At 41.7% G+C, this 22,896-nt stretch overlaps 1 long non-coding RNA gene across 4 annotated transcripts in view; it reads left to right on the forward strand.

The window, feature by feature from the left end:
* The window catches only part of LOC147034478 (uncharacterized), a 280,443-nt gene that overhangs the window by 180,580 nt on the left and 76,967 nt on the right, over window positions 1–22,896 (forward strand). For 2 of the 4 annotated variants that reach the window (XR_015058921.1, XR_015058922.1), the window contains exon 3: window positions 2,151–2,315. This is a non-coding gene — a long non-coding RNA (uncharacterized LOC147034478). Of the gene's footprint in view, window positions 1–2,150; window positions 4,749–22,896 lie in introns of those variants that run through there. The other 2 variants (XR_015058917.1, XR_015058924.1) reach the window with 1 other exon arrangement.

Consider the following 22,896-nt stretch of genomic DNA (forward strand, 5'->3'; position numbering starts at 1 on the left):
GTATGTGCACTCATCGTTGAGCTGTCTTGCCTGGGTTCGAATCATGACCAAGCTATAAACTGTCACCCTGGTGTTTCACATGCAGGGTGGATTAATCAGTCTGCGTGCCGTGTCCATCGGATGGACGTTAAGCTGGGTGTTCTGTCGATCCGAGAGTGTCTTTTTTTTTAAGGGTAGGCGAGTTATCGCCAATACCCTGAACAAATCACAAATTCCTGCTCTAACCTACAGGGGCCACTGCATCGGTGGCACAGCGGTGCTCTCAGCAATGATACCATGCAATAGTCATGGACTGCAGAGGAACGAATGAATCAATTACATGTTAAAAGGCATTTCTCAACTTCGAGACAGCTGTGCTGTTCAAGAGTGGTGTTTATATCAACTTGTGACCATTGTATTGAGTACCGGTTAATGGTAACACCCTGTGCAGAAGATCCTTTTTCTTAAGTGCATGGAGAAGCCTATTTAATTAATTTGATGCATTTACTAACAGGCATGGTTGGAACCCACGACTCAACATCCATATTATCCATTTACTCGTCTCTAGTGGTGGGGATGCAAAGATGGTATTTATTTCAAAGTAAACTCAAAATTTCCCAAACAGATGCACCTCGGAAGGAAATCAAGAATAGATGGCGCCTCGTTGCATCTCGCATCATATGCAAAAAGCAGTAACTTGGTCTTGTAGGAAATATTAAATTCCCAGTGTGAATCCAATGTATGGTTTGCCTCTTATCTGTAGCAACATAACCTAGTTAATAACCGCTACAGCGGCCCCACGAGACTGCGGTTGGCGATCAAATGAGATATTGAGCGTTAGGTAAATGCAATGAGGATGCAAAGGAAATCGTCATTATGTAAATCACAAAGGAATCTGCTTGAAGAACGGTTTTGAGGATACATTTCAAATTCCATGTTCTCAGGATAATCTGCAGCCGTCGTAGACCTCAACCATAAGATGATGAATGACTTCAGCAATGAGGAAAGCATCTTTTCACTTCATTTAAACAAAACAAAATAAATCCTCTGAAACTATTATTGAAACAAATTTCCAATTACAACCTACACTGTTGATTATTGTAACTTTCGGTTTCTTCTCGCAATGTGCTTGTTTCTGGTTACCCTGCCTTTGTCTTTTCATCCATCATCTCGTTGATGAGCTGGCAGGATGGCCAAGAGGTACGCACACTCTCTTCTACAAGCTGTCTTGCCTGGGTTTGAATCCCAACCCAGCTCGAAAGCATCTGAAAATGCAAAACCTGCCTGCTTTGCATTCAGACTTCCTCTTTTTGACCTAATTCTTAATTTGTCTTCTCCATATTCTGATGATAAAGCTTTGTTGAAAATTTGATTACAAAAGCTCAAATAATAATTAAAATTTCAGGTCAATTGGATAAAAATTGACGATTTTATGATTCTGACCTTTGACCTTTTCACCAAATTATTAACTTATCTTCTCCATATTCTCAGAATAACGCTTTCTTGAAATTGTGATGTCAAAAGCTCAAATAATAATAAAAAATAATAAAGTTATTGCCTGGACAGACGCGCACGCGCACACACAGACACACACACACACACACACACACACACACACACACACACACACACACACACACAAGTCATTGCAAAACCCAGTCTCCTGCTGTGCGGGGGATGGGCTGATGATGCTACTATGCAGCCTTGTGTTGTACATGAAAGAATATCTCCCTAATGTTGCATATGCAAGTGCTGGCATGAGGATGCAGCATGGGCATGCTGGGACGATTGACCATTTCCCCGAATTATCAACTCTCCTTTTCTAGGCATTGCCTTGCTGATCAGTTGAGCCGAGTGATTTTCACCTTTATCTTGGGTATGCACAGGGTACAGCCAAGCACAACTAATAAAGGTAGCTTGAACATACCATGCCCAAAGTCCCATGATGAGAGGCCATAAAATTCACTGCGATGATATTGAAGGTGCTCAAAGACATCCTTGAGCACTGTGATGGAACAGAACAGCATGCACACACACGTTTTTTTTTTCTCCTCGGTTTATGGCTCTTTGTGTACCCGGACTCGGAATGCCTTCAACTGCAGGATTATCGAGAGCTAATGGAGTGCTTCTGCGGAGTTTGGAGTGATTACATCTTCCAATGTTATTTGCAGGTGAATTGTGAAGCAAGGACGTCTGCCTCGATGTCACGGCGTTAATTGTGCGGTGATATCTCAACCCAAAATTAATTTTGTCGGCGAAATCCACACTGTGCCAGTTGGGGATGGACCCGAGCCCCGCGCCCACGAAGGTCTACTTGCCCAATTCGTTAAAAGCTGGTAAGGGAGATAGACATTCGAGGAATTCAGCAGGGTATTTGAAACAACAATATGTGTACACGCTTGATTATTGCCACTTTTGTTTTGAGGGTCGGTTTCCAGATAAATGAAAGTCAATGATTAAATATCATATCATGCTCAAATGGACAATATTGTTTAACCCTAATCCTACCAACGGGGGTCTTTTTGGACCCCAGGCCTACATTCTGATGTGTTATTTCTATATTAGTTTAACAATGTAATATTAGTCTGTTTACCTATATGCGCAGGTAATAAATATACATAATGTTTTGAGATCTCACCTTGCTGCACAGAGTTACAAGGAAATCCTTTCTGGGACCAAAAAAGACCCCAGTTGTTTTCGTTCATTTTTAGCACACCTGGACTTTAGTCAGGTGAGCTTATGAGATGGAGCAGTGTCTGTATATGAGTGAGTGAGTAAGTAAGTAAGTGAGTGAGAGTCAGTCAGTAAACTCTTTAGTCATTATCACTTGAACCAAACACACGATTTTGAAGAAACTTGGCCACAAGCTTCATATCTGATGCCAAACAAAGGTTCATTGACCACAACAAAATCTACACTCATTAAAGGAGTTTACGGTGGGGGGAGGGGGGGATTAACCCACCCAAGAGAGATATTTGCAATGTTCTCCGAAACTACACACAAAATGATTTTATGATTTACCCATGATTTACCCGAAACTACCCATGATTTACCAAAGTGTATTGACCGCATCAAAATCTGTGCTCATTGCTGGGATATACGGGGTTCTTTTGACCCCTCAAAATAGGTATGAGCCATTCTAGTGTCCTGCGTCAAAATGGTGACCCATCCAGGATTGTGCCCAATAGTCCAGGAGACTGCTTCGGCAGCATCGATGCTCTGTACAGAGTATGGTCCCAATGCATGGATGGAAAATAGGTATTTGCTCTCTTCTCCAAAACTACACACAATTTTGATGAAAGTTGACCACAACTTTCATCATTCGTGATGTACTAAAGTGTATGTATCGACCACAACAAAATCTGCACTCATTAAAAGGGTCCATGAGGGGGGGGAGGAGGGGTGTTGCCCCCCACAAAATAGGTATTTGTTCTCTTCTCCGAAAGTACGCACATGCCAACCTTCATCACCCATAATGTTCCAAAGTTTGCTCACGGCATTCATTGAATAAATAAACAAGCAGTCATAGACTGGTACTTACGAAATCGTCAACTTGACCTCTGACATTGTCTAATAAAAGCTGTCTCTAGAGAAGGTAGCGACGCAAACCAGAAGTTTCTACGATGATTCTGTACCAAACCATCAAAAATCGAATGTTTGACCTCACTGTGACCTTGACCTTTGACCGATTTTGACCAAAATCTAATCGGCGCTAGCCATTACCCTCCTGAATCACGTGGTGTAATTTGACATTGGTAGCTTCTTCCGTTCTCGAGTTACCACGGATTAACGCAAATTTAAGCAATTCAGGTCCAGTGATTCTGAATAACGTGGTGTAATTTGACATTGGTAGCTTCTTCCGTTCTCGAGTTATCTGAAGGCCCGGTCACACCTTGACGTTTTAGCCAGCGATGGCAACGTGTTAAAATGTATGTAAAACGCTGGCTTACGTTGAACTTTTGATGTTTTTTTTTAAAGATTCGGACGTATTCATAGCGACTTGGTCTTATGTACAACGCATTGGTAACTACACAGAACGTTTCGTTGTGTTATAGATAACTTATACCAACGAATGCTGAACCTGTTGGCGGCCTACACAACCGATGCCCAACGATAGTCTAACTCAGGCATAGCGCGTTGCACGCATCGCCGACGATGTCGTGGCGTAGCCTATTAAAAGGCTGACGCACAACGATTCGAATCATAACTGCCGTAGAAATGGAAGGGTCAAAATCGCGGTCACACCTTGGCGATCTTTCCAGCGTATGCCGACGTAACAAAAAGTGTGTCTAAAACGTTGGGGCACGTCGAATACGGTATGAGTAAGTTTGGTATACGTGAGTACAACGCTAAAGTACGCTATCATAAGTCGTAGTAAGTAGAGTACGTCAAGAAATTTTGAACATGTTCAAAATTTTACGACGTACTCGGCGTATGACACACGTTCCGCATGCGATGGGGATAAGTTTTACACACGATATGTGGACGCTTACACACGTCCACAAAGGCTACTTATAAGCTCCTCATAAGTCGAAACACGTCGCGGTAATGTCTTTTTTACGCGAAACTTATTTCTAACTTATGTTTGACGTGCTTTGAACCAATTCTTTACGTAGCCCCAACACACATCGACGTATGTAGACGTATTCCAATGACGTCTTCCGGTCGACAAAAAAAATAAATGAACGTGTTTCTAGGTTACAACTGCCATATAAAGACGTGTTCCCAGCGGTTTTGGGAATTGGTATATAAAAATGGTGTTCATAAAAGGGGAACCCAACAGTGTTTTCGAGTCCTTTTTGAGTCGATGTCCATGCCAGCAGTAACAGTATCAGTATCAGTATTACTATTAGTATTAGTATTAGTATTAGTAGTAGTTTGTTCATGTTGGCAGTAGTAGGTGGGTGTGAGGGGGAGGGTGTGGGTTATGATGGATCGTCCTTGCGTCCGCGTGTCCACGGGTAGGTTCATAGGCTGCCACTCAACGATTTAAATGGCTGCATCTCCACTATTGAAAGTAGACGCTTGCGCTCAACAATTGGATTTTTTTTTACACTCAACGACTTTTAAACGGTACCACTCAGCTAGTTTCATTGTTTACAATGAACGATTTAAATTGCTGTCACTCGCCTTTGTTTGTTTGTTTTTTTTTTTTTGACGCTGGGGTTTGGAAATTTGAAACGTTTCTTCTGAACGTGTTAAAACGCTCAAACTCGACTATTTTAAATAGACGCTGCCGATGGACAATTGGAATCATAGCCAAGCTAGACATCGAAGTGTGAACATCCTCGTCATGCCGAAGAAAAGTTTGAAGAATGCTGCAAATAAGTGTCCTGGCCGTGGCCGCGGACGCTGACGCAAGGACGATCCATTATACCGACGTCTTTCAGCCTATGAGTAACTTAAAAGTAACGTCTGTCGACGTGTGGCAACGATCGCGTAACGTGCCAACAACACGTTAATCATAGGTTAGAAATAAGTTTCGGGTACTCTAAACATTACCTCGGCGTGTCTCAACTTATGATTAACTTACAAGTAGCATGTGTTGACGTCTGTCAACGATCGCAGACCGTGCCTACAACTTGTGGCCAGCGTAGCGGAACGTGTGAGTCATACGCCGGCATACGTCGTGAAATTTCAAGCATGAAAAAATTTGAGGACAACCGAAAAGTACAACGTTTAAAGCCAACGTACAACGACGTATGGCAACGTACTACGACGTATGGCAGTGTTTTTCAGCGTGCTCTCAATGTTATCAAAACTTACCCATAACGTATTCAACGTGTGCCAGCGTTTTAGAAAAAAAATTCAAAAATCGGCATACGTTGGCTAAAACGTCAAGGTGTGACCGGGCCTTGAACCAAACCATCAAAAATCGAATGTTTGACCTCACTGTGACCTTGACCTTTGACCGATTTTGACCAAAATCTAATCAGCACTAGCCATCACCCTCCTGAATCACGTGGTGTAATTTGACATTGGTAGCTTCTTCTGTTCTCGAGTTATCGTGCCTACAAACAAACACACAAACGCACAAAAACACAAACAGAGGACAGAAGTCATCAATATACTTACGAAATCTTTAGATTTCGTAAGTAATAAATAAATCAGGGTCTAAGGGGGGTTTGCAGGGAGGTTGAGTGACCGTTGCTCCTGATCCAGGTGAGCTTCAGGATGCATGGTCCTATTTTTTGCATATATTACTTCACATGGTAATTGTATGCCTGCTGTTGGCTTAATGGTTATGGTGGTGGACTTGGGATAATCTTGGGATCCTGAGTTCAAATCCCCCTTGGCTGTTGAATTAATATCAGGTGGGGTTGACTCTGCCCATCATCCTTCTGAGGTCGAAAAAATGCGTGCCAGCTTGCTGGTGTCCTGTGTCGGAGTGGCGACCCGTCCGGGATTGTTCCCAATAGCCAACGAGACTGCTTAGGCAGCACCAACGCTCTGCACAGAGTATGGTCCCAATGGATGTATGGTCATTGTATCGAGCAAGCCCTCTAATTTTAATGGGGTTTTTTGTGCTTGTGTTTGTTTACTTCATCACTAAAATCTCATCCAATCAAAAGATGTTTCCTCGTTGATGTGAAACTTCAGCAGATTGAATGAAATTTCGTGCTTCTGAGTAGGCGTCATAAGAGACCCCAGTTGGTAGGTTAATTTTAGATTATACTGTATATTTATTTTTCTTTTTATATCCTCGTGGAGGATCTCAAAGTCTTACTCACGTTATTGTTCTTGTGGGTTTTTTTGTTTCACAGCCTACAGTTTTCATCGAAACTTCCTGAAACTTGGCATATATATGTAAAAATACCCTGCGCAGACAGTAACCATCTCCGATTTTGAAAATTCCTGCTAGAAAAAAAAGTTATGACGTCAAAATATCTCCGCTAATGGAAATCGCTTAAAAACTTATCTCCGAAACTAGGCAAACTTTTTGAATTCTGTTTGCAGGAATCGAACAGGGCATTAGCAGAGATGAATTACCGCAAATATGATACTTCACTATGACGTCATATCAATTTTTATGACGTCATTCCTATTTTTGACATTTTTTGTTTCACAACCCAGAGTTTTCATCGGATCTTTGTGAAACTTGCCATGTATATGCAGAAAGCCCACGCGCAGACAGTAACCATCTCCGATTTTGGAAATTCTTCCTGGAGAAAAAGGTGACGTCATAATATCGCCGCTAATGGAAATCGCCGATACCATTATCTCCGAAACGAGGCAAGCTGTTTGAATTTTGTTTGCGGGAATCAAGCCGGGCATTAGCACAGATAATTTATCGCAAACCTGATACATCACAATGACGTCATATTCGTTTTTATGACGTCATCATTAAGAGGATGAGGATCTTAGCTCATTTGACCTTGTTTATATGCTTATTGACTTTATCAATAAAATACCATGTTTCACCATTGATGTGAAGCTTTTGCAGATTTAGTGAAATTGAATTGTTTTGAGTTGGGGTCTGAAAAGACCCTTGTTGGAAAGATTAGGTTGTAAAATATGTTGGTAGGATTTGGTTTAAAAAGTAATTATTTGCAATTCTTCATCTCCATTCTGAAAAATATGACCTTAATCTATGTTAATCATTTTTATATTAAAAAAAAAAATTGAGATCCCTTCAGCTTCAACACCCTTGGTTGTTATTTTGGGAGGGGAAGGATGTTAGGAGGATTTTATCCCCTGATATTGTACCCAGTTAATAACAGTGTATAAGGTTAGCAAAAATGGAGACCCTGTATTCTTGACGTAGCTTTTGGCATTCACAAGTCGAGAAACGTTTCAAGGCTAGAACCAATCCTGCAGACAGGGCCACTACTCCATCACAGGATAATCGACTGAAAGTGCAGCAATTTGTCATTTGTTCAGGATGCTGGTGATAGCTCGCTTATTCTTTGCAAAAGACACCATGTGATCTTTGACATCCACCAATGACCAGTGTTGGTAGACGGGGCACCCAGCTTCACATTTTTCTGAAGGACAGTGCATACATTGATGATTCACCCTGCATGATAATTGGTGTTTGAGAATGGGGGTTTGAGTACAGGCCCAACCCTCCCCCCCCTTTCCCCAGACATTGGAAATACTTGGCCCATCTGCTCAATCTTCCAAATTTATCATCTCTCAATTGGCACAAAGGGAGAATACAATAACAGCAGGGTTGAGGGACAAAATAGAGGGAGACTTAGAAAAATAAGGGATGTGAGGAAGTGTGACAGCAAGGGGAGGATACAGGAGGTTGAACAAGATGGATACAGCCACAAACTCTCAATCACAGAAGTGGAGCGAGGCATGCAGCATCAGAGCAGAGCCAAAATTGTCACGCCCACTTGCTGAGGCCATGGCAAGTCGGCCAGACACTCACAGGGACACAATTCAATAATACACCACAACAAGGTGTTGGCACCTGAAAATAATTATCTATTATAAACATAAATATCTTCAAATCAAATGAACCACCATTTATTTGGAGAGAAGGTATCATGTGTGCATGTATGTTTGTATGTATGTATCATCGACTCATCCAAGAGGATTTGACCACGGACACTAAAATTTTCAGGGTCCCCCTGCTTCCACAATACACAACACTACACCACACACTCCCCTCCACCATCCCCCCAAATCCCCCATCAACAATCACCCACTCCTACTGCCAGCTCCTGCTGGCAGTACAACAGCTGAACATTTGAGAGATTTGTTTTTATTCCAAACCTTTGCTCAAAGAGAAAAAGCTTTGAGATTTAAAACGAGCAATCAAATAAGTGTTGTCAAAAAAGAAAATTCCAGAAGCTGGAGGAGTGGTTGGCAAGAGAAGAAAAAACAAAAACAATCTGGAATCAAAGCAAAGCTGCAACAGGAGTTAAAGCAAGTGTGAGCAATCGAGTAAATAGTTAGTCTGAGGCCAAACAAGAAGGGTCTATATTCACCAGAAGTTATTCTGATCGATTCAAACCTTTGTTCTGATGACATTCCAACACCAGATTGGGAATGTTAAAGAGTAAACATGGAATTGGGGCATGGGTGGGGATGGGAGAAGGGAAGGGATGGGAAGAGGATGGGAGGGGTGTTTCTATGTTCTATAAACAGAAAAGGAAATCACAGCAATGTCATAGGATGATTATGAAAATTGGACTCAACGTCATAATCACTGCAAAAATGCATTAAAGTAATATTAATACAAATAAAAGGTATAATTGTTGAATTAAGTTATAATGAGGGCTAGCAGGATGGCCTAAAGGGACACACACTCACCTCTAAGCTGTCTAGCCTGGGTTCAAATCCCGACCCAGCTATAAACTGTCATCTCGGTGTTTCACAGGCAGGGCGATTCATAAATATGTGTGCCGTCCCTCGGATCGACGTTTAACTGAGAATCCCGTCTGTCGGCATTAGTTGGTGGATGTTAAAGATCCACGATGTCCTTCATGAAGAGGAGGTGAGCTATTGCCAACACCATAACCATCGTTCAAAAATCCTGCCTCGACTACTGCTGGGAAAGCAATGGAAAACCACTCAGTAATGCCCTTGCCAAGAAACTGCTTTGGCAGCATTGACACTTTGCAATAGAGTATTTGAAGTGGTACATCAGGTGTGTGTGTGTGTGTGTATGTGTGTATGTGTGTATGTATGTGTGTATATGTGTGTATATATGTGTGTATATGTGTGTATGTGTGTGTGTGTGTGGTGTGTGTGTGGTGTGTATGTGTGTATGTATGTATGTGTGTATGTGTGTGTATGTGTGTATGTGTGTGTATATGTGTGTATGTGTGTGTATGTGTGTATGTGTGTATGTGTATGTGTATGTGTATGTGTGTGTGTATGTGTATGTGTGTATGTGTGTGTATGTGTGTGTATGTGTGTGTATGTGTGTGTATGTGTGTATGTGTGTGTATGTGTATGTGTGTATGTGTGTGTATGTGTATATGTGTGTGTATGTGTGTGTATGTGTGTGTATGTGTGTGTGTGTGTGTGTGTGTGTGTGTGTGTGTGTGTGTGTGTGTGTGTGTGTGTGTGTGTGTGTGTGTGTGTGTGTGTTCCAAACCTCCTGGGTCCTCCCCCACCCACCCACTTAATCGACCTGGGATCCCCCTCAGCATATTGATAGCAGTCACTTGTGAAACCAACCTTCTGACTTGCACACTGCCTAAGGCTTTTTCTTTCCCTGTGACATTGAGTTGCAGCATGCGGTGAAGATCACACTGTTTGACATTTTAGCGACACTTCAAGAGTTTTTACCTACTTATGAGGTGCTAAACACTTTTGGCCCAGACAGGACTGCTGGGAGTCATTACTGACTGCCATTGATGGCATGTTTGGCGACGAGCAATTTCCGTTGTTTGCAGCTCCCCCCCCCCCCCCCCGAGCTCCTTCCAGGGTGTCGACACTATCAAAACAGTTACTAGGTAGATATGGCAAACCACATGGTGTACATTTTATTCTAAGTGATAACAGCTGGACAGAAATTTGGAATTTAGCCAGGATGCCAACACACAACTCAATTTAAAATCCACCAGAGAATCTCCATCATCCACCAATAAGTAAGATTTGAAACAATTCCAGAGAATTTTTATGGGCTGTATCCATATTGTGCACTCCCTGAATCTTCCCTACATCGCTGATTTCTCCAAGTCCCTCGCTCTCTATTTTGTCCTTCATCCGACTCTTGGTGTGTTTCTCCTTTCACTTTATACTACTCCTTTTGTTCTGTTACATCTTTATCTGTTGCATGTTCTGGCTGCTCCATGAGCCTCGACATTGCGTACAAAAACTAGAACGGCACTTGGTAGAGCGCATACCTCCACCAGGCTGAACAGTTTACGTTTTGTATCCCACGATAGGCCAGATCCGTACCTGAACCAAAATCGAATCGGCTTCTTCTTGTCAATTAACAAACTCATCTACCGAGTTTCATCCGAATCTATCAACAACTTTTTGAGATATCATGCGACATATCGTTTTTGGTCCCATCATCTCTCCATGGTGAAGAATAATTAAAAAAAAAATTATGGTATCAGGATCCGGATCTGGATCTGGCGGATCCACACCAAAATCTAATCAATTCATCCTTGTCACACTCAACCTCTCCACCAAATTTTGGCCAAATCCATCCACAACTTTTTGAGATATCCTGTTCACAAAGATAGACATACAGAAAAAGATGACAACATAACCTCCATCCACCTTTTCGTGGTTGAGGTAATAATAATAATAATAAAAAATACTACTTAGGAAGTTCTATCGATTGGCTGAGATAGCACTGCCCATAAATCCTGTTCATCTGGCCTCACGAAGGAAGGCTTGACATCAAAGCCTGCCAACTTCCCAGTGTATATACCTGATGACTGTACAACACGTGTATCTATCGTTTATATTCTAAGCGAGATGAGCGTCACTCTGTCTGTGTGTCATCATTTTTCTCAGAGATGGTCAAACTTATCTTCATCAAACTTTCAGAGGTTCATCAATGAGTGCCAGGGAGGGTTTTAGGCAAAATTGAAAATTTTGAAAACAGAAGTTATTTTGGGGATTTTTTTTCTTCTAATCTCTGCATTGCCTATAAGTCATTGTAGCTATGTGAAAGGTAATATCAAATGATCACCAACCTTATTCCTTAATGGTGTAGGGAAATGTTTTCAGTACCCACAAAAAAAAGATTACAATTCTTCAAAATGCCAACATGATTAGAACAGCACCAGGCAAGGAAAAGAAAATTTAAAAACCTGTAAAGAGCAGAAATCTTGTCATCAAGTCCTCCACCAATGGCTTCGGGTGATCATCATTTACTGCCGGAATCGTAAAAAGTCTCAAACCATCTCAACCTCTTCGATTATTATAGGCTACGCATTATGTCCCTATTAGTATTACTCCACTGAATAAAAGTTTAAAAAAAAATAAAAAGAACTCTCGGCACTTTGGCTGACTTTTTGCATGGTTATTAGTTAAGGTCAGGCTTCTACTGTAATAAAAACTGGTACTTGATATTGTTAAGTGGATAATAAAGCCCTAATAAATGTCCAATATCAGGGAGCATGTAATGAGCTTGCATGGTCATTCTGCATGACATTGCACTAGAAAAAAAAATTAAAACTTAAGATTGTTAACCCCTTTAGCAATGGGAAAGCGTAATTGGGTAAACAAAGCAGCAAGAAAGCACGGAAGTTAATGCCCAATTATTTTACTTTGATGTCTTTTATTTATTTTCCTTCGTTCTTTTCAGTAGGGAAAAGAAAGGTGAGTCGAGATGCAGACCTGTATTATCTACACTACCGGTCAAAAGTTTTAGAGCACCCCCATTCTCCATTTTTTACCAAAATTTAAGCAGTTCAAGTCCAGTGAATAAGCTGAAATGGTACAAAGCCAAGCAGTAAACTGCCAGAGGTTAAAAAAGTTTAAGTTTCCAAAAACTGAAAAATAATGTAAATTTCAGAGTTGTCAAAAAAAGGCCCTTTTCAGGGAACAAGTAATGGGTTAGCAACTGCAGTTGTTCTGCAGCAATGGAAGTAAATTAAGCCATGAAAGTTGATGCAAACAATTCCTTCAGGTGTCCCAACTTTTGTTGATGAGTTACAAACCCTCTGTCTGTATAAAAGCAGTGTTGGAACAGACTGAGTTGCTGCACCCTCTGAAGCATTATTTGGACAATATTGCACTGCAGGAAGTAGTATATTGCTGTCATAATGGTGAGAAAAAGACAATTAACAAAGGAAGACAGACAGACCATTATAACCCTTAAAAGTGTAGGTCTTTCCTTTTGAGAAATTGCAAAGCGAGCCGAGGTGTCAATGAGTACAGTTTCTTACACCATCAAAAGGCACTTGGAAACTGGAGGAAACTCTGACAGGTAGAGGTTTGGCAGACCCAAAACCACAACACAATCAGAAGACAAGTTTCTGAGAGTCAACAGCTTGCGTGATCGGCGGCTCACAGGACAGCAGCTTCAAGCACAGCTTAACAATGGTCGAAGTAAGGAAGTCTCAGTTTCAACTGTGAAGAGAAGACTTCAAGCTACAGGTTTGACAGATCGAGTAGCAGTAAGAAAGCCATTTCTAAGGTGGTAAAATAAGAAAAAGAAGCTTGGGCCATGAAGCACCACCAGTGGACTACTGAAAACTGGAAGCAGGTCTTATGGACGGATGAATCAAAATTTGAAATCTTCGGTTCATCACGCAGGGTTTTTGTACGCCGTCGAGTAGGCAAAAGGATGGTTCCTCAGTGTGTGACACCAACTGTCAAACATGGAGGAGGAAGCGTGATGATCTGGGGCTCTTTTGCTGGATCCAGAGTTGGCGACTTGCACAGAGTGACTGGCACCCTGAACCAAAAGGGCTACCACAGCATTTTGCAACGCCATGCAATACCCTCTGGTCTACGCCGAGTTGGTCAGTGGTTCATCCTACAGCAAGATAACGACCCAAAACATACCTCCAGGCATGTGAGAACTACCTTAGAAGAAAAGAACAAGACTGTAGGCTTCAAATCATGGAATGGCCAGCACCGTCTCCAGACTTAAACCCCATCGAGCTGGTTTGGGATGAACTGGACAGAAGGGTGAATGCAAAGCAACCTACAAGTGCAACACATTTGTGGGAACTTCTGCAACAGTGTTGGGAAGAAATTTCTGAACAATATTTGATTTCCATTGCAGAAAGAATGCCACGAGTATGTTCGGCTGTTATATCTGCAAAAGGTGGCTACTTTGATGAGTCAAAAATTTCGATTAAATTTTGTTCAACAAAACGATTCCATAATTTCTTTTTTTATCTGCAATTGTTTATTTGTTCTATTCTTTAATTTCAGAGTGCATTGAAACATTAAACTGCTTAAATTTCAGTAAAAACTGGAAAAATGGGGGTGTTCTAAAACTTTAGACCGGTAGTGTATATCCTCTGTGATCCTTTCGTTCAGTATAACCACTCAAGTCAACTCGGTCAACTCACTAAGGCTGAGTCAACTCACCTGGTGTGATGTATGGCATGGGCTTGAACTCAGAGGACCTTGATATCTTAAGCCAATCACCTCAAACGTGAAGCCTTTTCTTTGATACACTGAACATCTTTTCTTTTTTAAATTACCCAATATAACCTCTCCCAGAGAGGCCTCTGGTGAAGACATTCAGGACATTGAACATGTAAAATATAAGGTGTTATGGTGGGGGGAGGGGAGAGAGAGAGAGAGAGAGAGAGAGCATTGGGGGAGTAACCTCACCCAACATTAATCTATGATACAAATACTGAGCTGTACCTTTGCTACAGAAGAGGGGAATGCTTCCACATGAATATCCGCATTCACCTGGAATATAAAATTATGATAAAACGCTATCGGAACTCTGATAATTAAAAGGACAGTCAGTTGAGATGCAGAGGCTCAGGGGCTCAGGGCCACAGTAGGAAAATATACCCATTGGCATAGCTAGTGGAAATATTTTCTCCAAAAAAAAAAAAACCTGTCAACTAATGGACACCGTTTATAATGGGTTACCGAAAGGACTCATGGATTTTTTTGAATGGCTTTTATGGAAAGACATTGTGAAAACATGATCCTTAGACTTTTTATTTTGGTTTTAGCACCAATGCTTGATATAACCTCAAAACTGGTGGAAAAGGGTGCAAGATCGTTTTTGGCTAAAGCCTCTCTCAGACTGTCTCACTCAGTCCGATGTTAGACAAAAGATGCAGGTTTGGAGGGGGGGGGGTGCTATCTCAACAGAGGGTTCAAGTTATATGCAGAATGGAACAAGGAATTGTTGAACAATAGTGAGAGTGAGGCTGTTTATGTGCAACAATAATCAATTTTTTATCTGTGACACGTCTTATGGGACTCAAGCAGAGACAGGAAGGGTGGAGAATAAATTGACATGAAGACAACACATTGTTGTTTGTGCATGCGCAGGAAGTCAAAGATGCAGGAAGGGAAGTAACCTTGCATTCTGTTGGCTATGAGCTTGGCAAGCATAAGCTGGTGAAAGATCATGTCAAAGGCCCCTGGCATACCCCATCATAATAAACCTTCACAAGGGATGACAACAAAATTAAGAAACATATAATGGTCATTCAGCAAAATGGTACTTGTGCCAAATTGCATTCCTGGTACAGAGTAATAATTATAAGGTTAACACAAAGCAGGTAATTTGACCTCAACACCAACACACGATAACCGACTCTTTTGAAAAGGTATGGTGGGTTCTTTACCATCCTAAGGCAAGTGCTCACAGATGCGTTAGCTGTCGTAATTTCCCCTCCGAAACAACACTACTTTATGATGCAAGACGATGTGTTAAATAAGGATTAGCAGAATAACTTAGAAGCCTTTGATCTGTTTCGCCTTTATTGGAATATTAACCCAGCTATAAACTGTCACCCTGGTGTTTTGCAATTTCCAAGAGATCAGACTACGCTGCATCGCTGGAAGAGGCTGCTAAGATGTAGGGGAGGGTGGGAAGGGAGGGAGGGGGTTGGAAGCCCAGATGTTATGGCAAGGAAACTGATCATTAGCAAATGGTCACGTTTGTGTTCACATTTCAACTGCGATTGTATCATGCCTGATGGACACGCCATCGGAGATCCCCAGTATTTCGCCCTGGAACATCTGGGGGAACCTGTGATTCAACGCAACAATGGAGCTATCATCAAATGGTCCATGGCTGCCGGCAGCGCAACTCAGCAGCCGCTACTCTTGGCTGCTCCGCCTCTGGTAACTCGCACCCTCCCTTGCATCTATGGACTGGCGCTAAGCCCCCAAATTGACAATTGAGACATTCGAACTGCGGTGTTCAGGCCTTGCGACTTGGAGTGGTGAGTTCCCATTGTCGGCAGTGAGATCACAATAGATTCAACACAACGGTCTTCAAATAAATCAATTGGAAGTACATTTGCATAAGGACTGAATTAAGAACAAGCGTAATTTTACTTAAATTGAAAAAAAGCAAAAATATTAAATACTTACAATTAAATAGATCGAGAGAGTATAATCTAATTACAGTAGAAATGAGCAAACGTGGATGTCACAAAAACTCCAAAATTGACATGTGGTGGAAATAGCGCCATCTTTTGTGGTAGCTGGTATTACAAATCATCTTCTTTTATCTTCTGGTATGGAGTATGATATGTGGTGATTAATAAAATTTCTTTCAAAAATTAAAAAGTGCATTTCCAAGACTGCCACAGCACATTGCCCACTGAAGATGGGCTGAGAAGGGTACTCCCCACCCAGAAGGCCAGTCATAACAATAATCTGTACATGTTTAGCCTGGGTATGGTATGTAAAACAAACAAACAAACAAAAAACCAAGTTAATCTTTCATCGATCATTCAAACGTGGTTTTCCTTGGCAAGGAATTCCCCTTTCAGTTTGGATTCTTTTAAGATCAATCACTCTTCGATGTTGATAGTTTGCACTATCAGAAGCCATTGTTCAGTGTGTGTGTGTGTGTGTGTGTGTGTGTGTGTGTGTGTGTGTTACATCATTGATTAAAGTGTAGCACTAGTGACGACTATGAGATGCAAGTATTATATCGCAACTTGTATGGAAGTTCAGTGTTTACGCTAAAAGCAGGGGCGGCGTTAGGTGCATGGAACCCATGCAATTGCATGGGGCCTGCGACAACAAGGGACCCCCACAAGACCGATCGTGGTTCACAAGCTTTCGAGATGGGCCTCCGAGGGTGGGGTCTCACTTTGCCGACAAAATATATAAACTTGTGAGTGGTGATAAACACAGCGCAAAGGTAATGCTCCATCTCAAGGAAAGAAAGCACCATCATGTAATGAATTGATTACACTGAACAACAAAAATTTTTTACTGGAGATGTGTAAAGTGATTTAGACTAATTTGGGTACGCTGATTTCAAAAATCATAACCGTTTTGCTGTATCACATCAGGATTTTCAGTAACAGAAATATTCCCATTGCCTAGAAGTCAGGATTTCAATGAAATTTACAAAAATTCATTTATTCATTTATTTCATCATGAATGCTTCAAAATTATAGAAATTACAGAAAAACTCCACTAGAATGTAATTAAAAATGCTTTAGGCATTTGGCTTTGCGTTTGTGCTGCTCTGTGTCAGTTTCACGATGCAGGAACCAGCAGAAATCGCCCATCATGTTCGGGTTGTGCCGCCCTTGGTAACGCGTCTCCATGAGTGAAATCTCTTGGTGGAATCGCTCGCCGTGCTCGTCCGAGACTGCTCCCAAGTTGTCAGGGAAGAAGTTCAGGTGCTGGTGTAGGAAATGGATTTTCAGGGACATCCTGGAGCCAAGTTTCCTGAAGGACTCCAGCAGCTGCTGCACTATTTCTTCATAGTTGTCCGCGCGCTCGTTCCCCAAGAAGTTGTGCGTCACAGCTTTGAAGCTCCTCCACGCTGCCAGCTCTTTGGGGTTTAGAGTTGTCGGAAAAGTTTCGTCCTTCATAATCTGTCGGATTTGCGGTCCAACAAAGACACCAGCCTTGATCTTGGCCTCCGACAAGGTGTTGCCAAACTTTTCCTTGAGGTATAAAAACCCACGCCCATTCAGATCCATTGCCCGTGCAAAACTTTTCATCAAGCCGAGCTTTATGTGGAGTGGTGGAAGGAAAACCTTGGCTGGGTCGACAAGGGCGACATGCTTCACGTTGTGTCGACCAGGTACATGCTCTTTTCGCTCTTCCCAATCTTTCTTCGTCCAGTGATTCTTGTCGTCTCTGCTATCCCAGAGACAAAGGAAGCACATGTATTTCGTGTAGCCTGACTGCAGCCCTAACAACAGCGCCACCACTTTCAAGTCTCCGCAGATGTGCCAGTTGAAGTCATTGTACTTGATGGAATCAAGCAGCTGCCGCATAGTCTCATAGGTCTCTGTCATGCCGAACGCGTGAGCCAGTGGGACTGATGGTTTCTCGTTGCCATTGTGGAGCAAAACAGCCTTCAAGCTGTTCTTCCCCGAGTCGATGAAGAGGCGCCAGTCTGCAGGATCGTGATCACACCCAAGTTCTTTCAACAGACCGTTGATGTCACTGCAGAATGTCATCGTGTCTTCCATCTCAAAGAACTCAGCCATGTCTCTGTGACGTGCTCTGAACAAGGATATCTTGGTGTTAGGTTCAAGTAGATTCCACTGCTGCAGCCTTGATCCAAGCAGCTCTGCCTTCGCCTTTGACAGCGAGAGATCTCTTACAAGATCATTTAAGTCTCCCTGGTTCAGAAGGTGTGATTCTTGAGTGTCGGGTTCAAAAGGTTCATCATCACCATCCTCTTCACCACTGCTTACAGCTATGTTCTGATCAGCTGGAGGTGTTGGAACGGGGTTCTCGGCATCATGAGGCACAGGTTTACGAGCAGAGACGCAGTCAGCGTACTTGATGTGACCTTTATTCTTCTTGTTGAAGCCGGCGATGCTTGTGCAGCAGAAATAACAATCATCATGATGATTCTGCGGCTCACGCCATATCATGGGCACCGCAAATGGCATGCTCGCGCGCTTGCCCACCAACCACTGAGTCAAGGTTGTGTGACAGCTTGTGCAGCAGATGTGTGGTGCCCAGCTCTGTTCTTGGTCCCCCACCTTACACCCGAAGTAGTGAAAGTAGGCGGCCTTCATTTTCACTGCTGTAGATATACTTCGCTGTTGATCTTTTTTGGTATACCGACCACAGACATAACAGAAGTTGTCAGGATGATTGGTACAGGAACACCTACTCATCTTTATCTGAAAGAAAGAAATATAACACAAGTTAACAACAATTGTACGAAATAGACATGTTAAAGACATATGTAAATTTCATTGAAATCCTGACTTCTAGGCAATGGGAATATTTCTGTTCCTGAAAATCCTGACGTGATACAGCAAAACGGTTATGATTTTTGAAATCAGCATACCCAAATTAGTCTTAATCACTTTACACATCTCCAGTAAAAAAAATTTTTTGAAATTTGTTGTTCAGTGTTATAAATGTTTTCTCCTGATGTTTAACGAGACATGACTGTTAAAAAATTCAGGGGTGAGGTTAGTATTAGTAGAGAAACAAGTGGAAAAAAAACTACGTTTAAATGCATACAAATGCAACAATAACTGCAATACATTTTGAACAATCTCTCATGTTAAAACATAATTGAGAGCTGAGCAAGTCCACACAGCAATTTATTGTACGATCACAAAGCACTCCTCATTTGTAAATTGACGAACTCGTACACATGGCGGAACATTGCAATTTTTAAAATCAAAGCAACTGTCCCAATGAAAAAAAAACCTCAACAAAATGTGAAAAGGGTTGAACATCACCCGGAATTAACTTTTTTCATTACACAAGCAGCAGAACCAGAAAAGTATCTTCGGCCAAGCACATGTGGGTTGTGTTCAGTTACCAATTAGCTTCTCACTTGCCAAGCCAGCCGTTCCTTATCAACCGTTTCAAATGGAGTGCTTAAGCCACTTGAGTAGTGCTCTACAAGCTAATTGGTAATGAAACACATCTCAGCACTTGCAGGGGTGTGTTTAGTTACCAAGTTTCTTGTAGAGTGCTTGCCAAGTGGCTTAAGCACTCAAGCAAGCACTCCATTTGAAACGGTTGATAAGGAACGGCGGGCTTGGCAAGCGATAAGCTAATTGGTAATGGAACACCTTAACATGGCATTTTTTTCCAAGGGGGTGAAAACGAATAAAACACAGGAATTTCTACGGATTTTTTGCAATGGAGTCAAAAGCAACATAGGCTGAGAAAGTGTGAAAATAACATGGAGTCCTCTTATTCGTGATACAATGGAGGGTTCTGAAGCATGTCACTCATAATACCCTCTCGCACCACCACCGGGAGCTACATGGTACACATTTACAAAGAGAACTTGCATCGCCATACAAGTCGCTACAAACTTTGCCATATGACCTGGAGTCTCCTTTGCAAGTTTAGCTGGTTAAGATGACATAAGTAATGACCGAATACATCAACATCAGATGGACGGATGCCAAATTGCATATTTTAGTATGATGGCAAATTGACAGGGCTCACAGGGGCCCCACTGGGAAACTATTGCGTTTTGCATGGGGCCCCCAAATGACTAATGCCGCCTCTGACTAAGCGATAGTGAATGAAAGTGTGCGTTTAGTCATCTGGCACGCAAACCCGACCAGAAATGTACACAATGACCAGAGCTCATAAAAAACAGGACCACTGGACCTGCAGCTTACTGGGCCCTGGCCTAATTTTGTAACCCAAATTTAATAGCATTCTGACTGGTGGGCATGGCGAAGAAGATTTTTGAAGGAATTTATCCAAATATTTACCAAGACGGCCATTTTGACACACTTCCGGTAACATGATCGGAATGACCTCCACAATTTAACATCCCAACCCTGGCCTGATGTTGCAACCCAAATTTGGTAGCATTCTGACTGGTGGGTCTGGATAAGGAGATGTTTGAAGAAATTTACGAGCTTTGCAATCCCCGTTTCCAGGCAGGTGTGGAATATTGCTGCCAAGTTTCAGCCAGATCAGCCCAGCAATTTGGCCTGAGAAGTCGAAATAGGATATGGACGGACGGTGTGCATTGATGATACCTTATCTGTAATTTCAATTCCAGATGAGATTAAAAAAAAACAAAAAAAAACAGCGCAATCCGTGGGGGTGATCTGGCTATTTAAGAGGACCTTAATTTTCACTGTGAATAAAACACCAAGCGTATCTTGGCAGTGAATGCCGCTACATAATAAGCCTGCAGCTGCCATAGAGTTACGTATAATGCGCTAGGATGGTGCTGGTGGCGTGCAGTGCACTCACATTAATTGTTACAATTGATAATTCTCAGTATTGCGATTAATTAAAATAATCTTACTACACGTGGGCACTATCACCTTTAGGGACCTCTTGGTGTGCAACAGTTGGCGAGTGCACATCTGTTTTGAAAACGAGCCTCATGATCGATATGTAATTCCTATTCCGCTTATTAGTTTGATTTGAAACCTAAATTTCTTCTTCAATTTGCAACTTGATGCTCATCTCAATATTTCTATTTTCTTCCCTAAATCAATAAAGAGAAGTTCTTCTTTTAAAAATATATATTATTATTTTTGACTCAAAATAAATTATGCCCCCCTTGCCCTTCGACCGCTCCTGCATCCCCGACTACTACTAAATAAGCCATTTTATGGACGGCTTTCTTCTGCCGTCATACACTAACACGACCTTCATGTCCCTGATTGATCGATTTCTTAATTTTTATCCTGGATCAGTGATAAGCCTTGCTGAAATAAAGTTTGATAAAAACGTAGAACCTACTTTATTCCACCAATTTAATTTTGTAGAGAACAGAAGTTAAATTTCTGGAGACAATTATGCGATTTCACATCGGCCATTTAATATTTATTCCGATAAACTTTATTGCAGGAAAACAGAGCCCATGCGATGTCTCCCAGATTCCCCAAGACAGTGCAGCAGTTTCATGCTTTCTCCCACTTCCCCAAAGCATAATGAACGTTTCTGCAAAAACATTGAAATATTCTTCCATCAATAAAAGAGTAATAAAAATAAAAGAATGATTTTGTACATTTTAAGAAAGCCCTCAGTATATCTCTGTGCATCTGCTTTGGGAATAGTTATAACTGATTTAAGTGGACTGTCATTTTAATGACCTTGTGCTAAATTGCTACTGTCATGACTTTTGGTTTTGTCAATCCTGATTTAAACGATAAAATGGATTCTCCAACATCGATTCAACCAGCTGGGTGATTAAACACCTGCGCAGATGAGACAACTTCGTGAAGGGGTCTTAAAATACCAGCTTAGTCCACCAGCAGAAATGCCAAAATACACAGTAGGAGAAACACGATTTGACGCATTAGAGCCAGCCATTATAATCATGATCAATTTGCCCGTTTTGAGTCCAATGCAGGATGAAGGCCTCCCTCAACTCACATTGGGGGTATTGGTGTTCCCTCTACACTTGTCAAGTGGTGAAGGCCTTTGGGCAGAAATTTGGTTAAGGTTCCGGTGATAACTTGCCTAGTCATTGCAAAAGACACTGGATGATCTTTAACAACCATCAACTAATGCTATCTGACAAGACCTCTGACTTATCATCCTTCCAATGGATACTGTACACAATAATGTCTCGCCCTGCATGCCAAACACCAGGAAAACAGTTTATAGCTGGGGCTGGATTCAAATCCAGGCTACAAAGCTCAATGGTAAGTGTGCATACTTCTAGGCTCTCCTTCCAGTCCATGACCAGCCATGGCACCAAATGTGAATTCATCAACCAAGATCCACCAACCTTTCTTGAGTGGCATTTATAGTATTCAGCCTACACACATTGCTCTTTCTAATGAAACAATGCTCTCCAACAAGGCAGCAGAGACAATTTGAATCACGCAGGCCAAAATGAACCTGGACTCATACTACAACTTCAAACCACAGATGCCATGTTTCTCTAAAAAGACTAAATCTGCAGGTCGCAGCTACCAATCAAAAACAATGAAAAACAACTTGGTAAAATGCTGATAAATTAACTTTTTAACCAGTTTACAATGTGCAAGAAACTACACTCACCACCCATAAAAACTGTTTGGGAATCGTGAAGAGGAAGAATTGCTAATTTCATTGCAGTCAATTCCTTTCGTGGGTTTCATTTTCTTAAGAATTCAATTTCCCATTGCTTTAGCGAAACTCATCAACATTTTTGGCTTAATTATCCAAATGAGAATATCTGATAAAATCAGGTGCTCACAACAGGGCTTAGAGTATGCAATATTCTCAGTTTATAACTTAGTTACAAATCACTCATTCGCTGCATGACATAGTTGATGACACACAACACCATATCATGATGAGCAAAGACAGGGCAGAGAATATTCTTTTTGAGGGGCTCTCATCGGTAGGTCGAGCAAAGAACTGGACCCAGTTGGATATGTCTGGGTAAGATAAAACAGTGACTTGTCC

The sequence above is a fragment of the Eptatretus burgeri genome, chromosome 1, assembly GCF_056783735.1.
Source record: "Eptatretus burgeri isolate ZD-2024b chromosome 1, Ebu_testis_v1, whole genome shotgun sequence".
Lineage (NCBI taxonomy): Eukaryota > Metazoa > Chordata > Myxini > Myxiniformes > Myxinidae > Eptatretus > Eptatretus burgeri.